Source organism: Solanum tuberosum, unplaced genomic scaffold, assembly GCF_000226075.1.
Source record: "Solanum tuberosum cultivar DM 1-3 516 R44 unplaced genomic scaffold, SolTub_3.0 scf00233, whole genome shotgun sequence".
NCBI classification, from domain to species: Eukaryota; Viridiplantae; Streptophyta; class Magnoliopsida; order Solanales; family Solanaceae; genus Solanum; species Solanum tuberosum.
Window position 1 is genome coordinate 176,091 of NW_006239170.1, and position 8,030 is coordinate 184,120.

Here is an 8,030-nt window from a genome sequence, read left to right on the forward strand (position 1 = left end):
AATTCATAAAGATATTGTATTATTATATCAAAATGGCAGCATGTTAACTTACCTACTGTCAAGTGGTCATTAAAAAGTATTATTATTTTGGTTTGGTTTACTGTCGGTGTTCGAAGTCCATATTAGAATCTCAACTAAATTCGGATCGCACACTACAGAATCTATTTGGAGATGGCGCTTCCACCAATATTTTTTTCCATATCCAGGGGTCAAACCCAAAACCTCTGGTTAATGGTGAAGCAGAGTGAGTTGAAAATAATGAATGTGTTTGCAACTCATGACTACATCGATGAAATTTTTTTACGGTAATTATTTTGTGATAATAATATAATATGAGTATTTATAACCAACATTTTATATAAATATTGTTAAAAATATTAGCGACTATGAATAAATGACATTAAATTAATTGTTATTTATGAAAAATATAACTACTAAATAATTCTTTTTTTTTAAGGTGAGGTGGTAGTGGGAATAAGGGGTGGGGGCTTTGATAAGATCATGAAACCATATCAATAATTAGTATGTGTATTATTAGTCCTAAAACTTTCACTAGTTTATTATACTATGTTGTAGAAAGTATATTTAGTGGTAGATTATGTTAGGAGTTGTGCTTATCCAAATTAGTTTGTCTTAATGTGCATTTAATTAATAGTACAAATCGAGAAAAAGCATAAGAAGAAACACACATACATCTCACTTTTTTATTTATATTAATAATTTATTTATACGACTTTAGTAAGGGTTGAGTATTTTAATTGGATTTTTATTGTTTCATATTTTTGTGCAAGGCTTATGGCTATGACAATCCTCCCTCAAAGTCACGAAGTTTCCGAGTTCTTGTTTCAAGAATTAGTAATATTTTCTTACATATAATAACATTAATTATGAACTTAAAAAACAACATGAAAGAAAACATTGCATATTCAAACTGTCTGAATAATAACGAATCACAGATGCGAATGAGAATAATCATACAGGATATTTTAAACTTTTTTTGTTGAAGAAAAGCTAGACTAGTGATTCATAAATATTGTCAGATTGAACAATTCATAAATATAATTTTATACAAGAATTATAACTTTACATTATTTTTATCGTGATATGGACTCCAATTAATTTCACATGTGGTAAACTTTTCGTACAAAATCTATTCACACATACAATGTTGAAAATAGATTATTGACTTTCTTTACTAGCCACATATATATCATATAACTTTACATTATTTTCACCATGATATGGACTCCAATTAATTTCACCTGTGGTAAACTTTCGCACAAAATTTATTCACACATACAATGTTGAAAATAGAATATTGACTTTCTTTACTAGCCACATATATATCATATACTTCGAATAAATATTCAACAATGTAACTAAATTGCTTTCTTGAAAAGAACATATAATTAATTTATAAGTGGAAACTCTATGATGAGTGGACTCCAATATATTAAAAGTAGCTAGCTAGGTTCGATTGAAACAATTAATTTTAATTCAAACTATATGTACAACAAAATAATACTTCGATCCTATTAAGTATAGACCCCGTTTGAATGTAATTTTAAATCAAGTAGATTTATGAAAAATATTTAAATTTGCCAACTCAAATATAATATGTTTTATAAAATAAGTAAATTATAGTTCATAAATAAAGTATTAAAATATCATAAAGCATCACATTAATAAATCATAGATGAATACATTTTTTTTAATGAATAAATGTTTACAATTATATGTTATTAATTTTTTTAAAATACACTTAATTTTATAAAAAAAATCATTGATTCAGTAAAATAACATAAAAAAATAGTGACTATTTATTCTTTAATATAAACCTCCCACATGGTACAACAATCTTTTTGGATCAAGCATAAGATTCTTTCTTCTTCTTCTTCTTTTTCTTTTTGCAAAAGTTAGAATAGTGGGTCTTTGTTTGCAAAATATAAACTTACAAGTCAATTTTATATTTTAAAAAATAAAATAAAATTACAATTTGAAATTTGAAATTTAAAATTTAAGATTCTACGTTTTGAAAATTTTGAGATTTCAAGCCATGATTAAATGAGAGTTGATGCTTTGTTCATAAAAGTGATTTGAAATTAAAATTTTAAATTTGAGTCTCAATTTCTATGGTCAAACGCTTATTTTTATTTTTATTTATTTTTAAACCAAAAAAATTGATTCCGTGGCAAATTAAGAGTCATATAATGTGTACTAAGAAAATGAAAAGAAAAATTTGGCCAATAAAAAAGAAATTAAACAAGTAATCTAGTTGGAATTGGGTGATGAAATTAAAACCTAAGCTTTAATTATTTGTTTTAACATAGCCAGATGATGCTTACAGTTGGTGAAATAATGGTTGTACAAAATTGACATTTTTCTAATAAAGCCCATGCATATGGGGGACTTGGGACTCAAACATTACAACAAATAAAAAAAGTTTACGACAATAGTATAATTATTGTTACATTATATTTAGCTATAATTATACAATATAAATATTTATAATTAATATTTTATATAAAATCGCTAAAGATTTTAGTAATTATAAAATACAATGACATTATCATTACTTGAAAAATTATATTATCATTAAATATCTTTTTTATTATCGTGTACTGATAATTCACTTCAACTAATTTTGTCTTAACTTAAACTTAAAGTGGACAAAATGTTAAAAATGATAATATTGTAAGATTGGGATTAAGTTAGACATCTTATCTCCTAGTCACAAGTTCAATAGAATACTTTAGTAAATGACGGAGTCACAAGTTTCAATTAATTAAATAAGCTTTCCAGTAACTAAGAAGGCAATTTGATAAATTAAAGTATAGTTTTATTCCTTTTTAATCATTTCTTGGGAAAGTTCAAAATCTTACATGGAGTATATTTTGGAGAAATATACCCGATATATCATCTGGAAAGTCATTTAACATATTTTAACAGTGTTATATTTAAATCCGCTAACAATATTATAATATCTTGGTACTAATTACTAATATCGATCATACATATAACTTATTTCAAAATTAATAATTAAATAAGAAATGAAATAGTATTAATTTTTATATCATGATCGTTTATATTTATCGGATATACCAAACGACCTGAAATATCATAAAATGTGTACTAAGGTCTTTGGTATTATCGTACAGTTTGGGGTAAATAATGGTTGTACAAAATTGACATTTTCTAATAAATCCAATGTATATGGGGCCTTGCTTATAATTCAATTTAACTAATTTTGTCGATCTTAAATTGGACAAAAAGTTGAAATGATAATGTTGTAAGACTAGAATTAAGTTAGATATTTTGGATCTATTCGTTACGAAAGAAATTAATTTCAATTAAAGTAAAATAAGTGAGTTCTTATTTTATCAGATAATCTCTAGTCACTTAACTTATGACAGTTCACTTAGAAAGTCACTTAATTTATGATAGTTTGTTTAGAAAGTCAGTCAACTTAGGATAGTTTATTAGACCATCTCCAACCCACCTCTATTTTACTCTCCATTCTCTATATTTGGAGAGTAAAATAGAAAATGAGCACTACAACCCACCTCCATATTAATCTCTATTCTCTATTTCACGTTTTCATTATTATTATTATTTTGTAATGAACATATTATTTTACATATAATGCTATTAATTAAATATCTAATATTTGTAATTCCTTTTAAATATAATATTTTAGGAAATATATTATTTAATATATAATATAATATTTTCATCTCGAATTGATGATATTTTTTTTAAAAATTTTGTCACTAATATAATTTGAAAATCTATGATTTGAACAATTTTTAGCTAAACATGAAAAAATCAAAGACAAAAATGTTTATTTTTAAGAGATAAGTGTCAAAACACACCTAAACTATCTCTTTTTTTATTAGTTTCATACCTAAACTATTGAGAGTGTGAGTTTCATACCTAAACTATCACTTTTTAGTTTGAGAAACACACCTCAGTGGTGTGTGTAATACACTCTTTCTTTTATTTGAAAAAAACATTGACACATGGCATTCCACACGGATAAAATATTCCAGCTTGACAAAAATTAAATAATAAACTATTAATAATAATTAAAAATTAATGATTAAAGTATTACTATCCATAAAAAACAATACTTTTATGAAAAAATAAAATTCAAATTATTTTTCTTACCTCACTCCACCACCTCCTCCATGTACCCCCCCCCCAATCCCCCATCCTTTTTTAAAAAAAATTCTTTAGTAAAATATTTTTTAAAAATTCATACTTCACCCTCCCCCCTCAAAAAAAAAACCACCCACTCATCCCCCCCCCCCCCCCTAATTAATATTATTTTATTTTTAAAAAAATAAAATTATCCCATCCTATTTAACTGTAACGATAGGGTTTCGTCGTTATAGTAAAGCCAACGGGGAATTTTTTTTGGTCGGAAAACTTTTTCGCAGTATCTTGAAATTTCCCAACCTAGTTCAGATTTGGACGAAATCGTTGTCATTAAGGTGTAGGGAAATCTGGTAAGAATCGGGTGAATTATTTATGATTTTGGTTACATGAGTAGTTAGATAACTCGTTAAGAAATACGTATGACTTTACGGAATTGAATTCGGGCGAGTAGAACTCCCGAAATCGATCTTAGCTTGAAGAGTATTTTCTGAGCGTTGTGGGTTAGAGGTGTGTTGTGAAATGGGGATTTTGGAATTATTAAAATAGCTCACTGTTTCGTGCAAGTCGCTTTGGCGCTTGGTTTTGTCGCTCTGGCGGGCCAAACGCGACATAAAGTCGTAAATAAACCCCAGAACGACTTTATTCTACACTTTTTGATTCTTAGAGCTAAGGAACGAACCCAGGCGACTCTTGACAGTTTTCCACCATTCTTGAGGCAAAATGTAAGCTTTTCACTCCCCGAATCCATTTTTCGATGCGTAGAATGTAATAGAATTGGTAATTATCGATGGGGGAGGGTTTGATCTAGATTCTATGGTGGAAACAACCCTAATTTGAATGCTTGGGATCATGGGTATGAACTAGGGTTCATAGAATTGTTAACAATTCGGGTAATTAATGATTGTTTATTGATTCTCGTATATTATTGATTGTTTGTATACCAAGAGCAAGCGAAACGAATTCGGAAAGGAAAGGATCAAGTTTCTTAGGGTTTCAAGCTTGCTTTGAGGTATGTGATGGTTTTGATTCTATGATTGTGTGATGTATGTTTGTTCTTGCTTCATTATGATACTTGTATATGTATGAATGTTGCAATGTTGATCACACTTGTTGTAAATGAGATAGATGAATGATGATTGCCATGAAATCATGACTTAAATGTATGATCTTGAAGATATACTTGTGTTTGTGATTGTGGTGTGTTAAATGGATCGGTTGCCACGTTCCGGCATAACTATGGGATCGGTTGCCATATTTCGGCATAATTATTCGATCGGGTACCATGTTTCGGTATGCTAACTGTTTGGGTTTGGGTTCCATGAGAGGATCAATGACATGACTTAATTGTGTATCTTGCGAAATGTGAAGTTGTTCGTAATATTGATAATATTGTATATGTTTGATATATATGCATGTGATTATATTGTTGTCTTGACTTGCTTATGTTGCACTTAGTAGGATAGCCGCGTGATCCTACCAATACACTGTGGTTGTGTACTGATATTGCACTTGCTCTTATTTTTGTTGAGTACATGGCATCTTCAAGCGGCTACTGACAGACCTCGCTTAGGAGATCAGTGATTGTTCTAATTCAAGGGTGAGCCAATTCTTCCGGGCTGCCATGGGTTCTCTTCCGTCTATGTCCACCATTTTCGGACTTAGACTTTTCTAGTTAGTTGATTAATTCGTTAGTTTGGTATTGCATACCATCTTATTTAGACTTGTTGAACTTTAGATGTTTTGGTACATTGACTTTCAGGTTGTAGGTTATTTCTTTCGCATTGTTTAGTTCGTTGTTAGACTTTTGTTGGAATTTATGGGAACTCCCTATTTCTTTCCTTAGTATTTAACTTGCTTCCGTAACCTAAATGCCTTAGTATTTGTTTAGTTGTTTGGTTTGGGTTGTAGTAGTGGTTCTCCCACCGGAGGGATAGTATGGGTATCAATCACGACGGTCTGGGTCGTGACAAAGTTGTTATCAAAGCCTAGGTTCGTTGATCTCTATGTACCAAAATGAGTCTAGTAGAGTCTCGCGGAACGGTACGGGGACGCCTTTACTTTTCTTCGAGAGGCTATAGGACTTTAGGAAATCTCTATGTTTTCTCTTGTCTCCTTTCATGCTATGACTTGATTCCAATTGGTATCTGGCGATTCAAATTGGTATCTAACCTCCTTCACTCTTTTGTTCATAGATGGTTAATACTAGATTCAACGACGTTAGCCCCGTATCTCCCGTCAATGCTCCAGCTGAGGAATCTGCAGCGAAAGGTCACAGTCGAGGCAGGGGTAGAGGTCGTGGAAGAGTAGCGCCTACTGAAAATAGAGCTCCTGTTGAGAATGCTCCTGTGAATGAGAACCCTTGAGCGCATCATGAAGAGATGGAAGAGGAGAATGTTGATGTTGAGAATGTTAAAGATGTTGGACAAGAGGAAGAAGTGCAGGCTGAGACTACCAATATTCCTCTCATAGACCCAGTGTTAGCTCGACATATCATGTCATTCTTGAAAGGGTTGGTTGGTCCTGAAGTGCTTCCTTCTGTTCAAGCAATTCAAGCTCCTACTAATCCTCTTGTTGCTAGCACTGCGCCTAAGGTAGGCGGGACTGAAGGTAATGATGCTTTCTTCAGTCCTTTGTTGGGTTCTGTTATGATTGGTAATGAGCATGAAATGTTGACTAAGTTTTTAAAGCTAAAGCTTCATGTGTTTCTTGGTTCTGAGAGTGAGAATGCTTATGAGTTCATCTTAGATTGCTATGAGAGGCTTCATAAATTGGGTATTGTTCATCAACATGGGGTTGAGTTGGTGTCCTTCCAACTTCAAGGTGAGGACAAACAATGGTGGAGAGCTTATATGGAGTGCAAATCTTCAGTTTTACCTCCACTTACTTGGACCCAGTTTCATGATCTGATTTTAGAGAAATATGTGCCTAGAACTTTGAGAGATCGCAAGAAGGATGAGTTTATGGCCTTGGAGCAGGGTGGTATGACTGTGGCTGCTTATGAGACCAAGTTTCATGCTTTGTCTAGATATGCTACTCAATTGGTGGCTACTGAGAAGGAGAGGATTCGGTTGTTTATTAGGGGACTAAATTATGAGTTGAAAGTATTATCTGTTCATATGACTTCTACAAGGAAGAGCTTTAATGAGGTAATAGACTATGTTAAGAAAGTGGAGGGGGTGAGGCGAGACGGTCAAGCTAAGGCATGGGTAAAAATGGCTAAGAACTCGGGTAACTTTCAAGGTTCTTACTCTAATGGGTTCAGAAGACCAACGCTTGCAGCAAAGACAATTCAGTCTGCTATGCCCGCCTCTGCAGGTAATTACTCGGAAACTCCATCTCATAATTTTCAGGATGGCCAGGGAGTCGCACCTTTAGCGGGCAATAGGCCATCTTTTGATCGTACATGTTACAACTGTAGGGATTTATTCGTCCTAGTGCTTCCCCTTGGGGTGTTCCAGTTTTGTTTGTTAAGAAGAAGGATGGTAGTATGAGAATGTGTATAGATTACCGGCAATTGAATATGGTCACTATTCTAAACAAGTATCATTTTCCTCGAATAAATGATTTTTTTGACCAATTGCAAGGGGCATCAGTTTTCTCTAAGATTGATCTAAGGTCTGGCTACCATAAATTGAAAATTTAGCTTGAGGATGTGCCCAAGATGGCGTTTAGAACTCGCTAAGGGCACTATGAGTTTTTGGTTATGTCTTTTGGTTTGACTATGCACCGGCAGCTTTCATGAGTTTGATGAATGGGTTGTTCAAGCCATTTCTTGATTCTTTCATCATAGTTTTTATTGATGATAATTTGGTCTATACAAAAAGTGAGGAAGAACATGCTGACCATCTTCGTATTGTTTTGGGTGTTCTTGG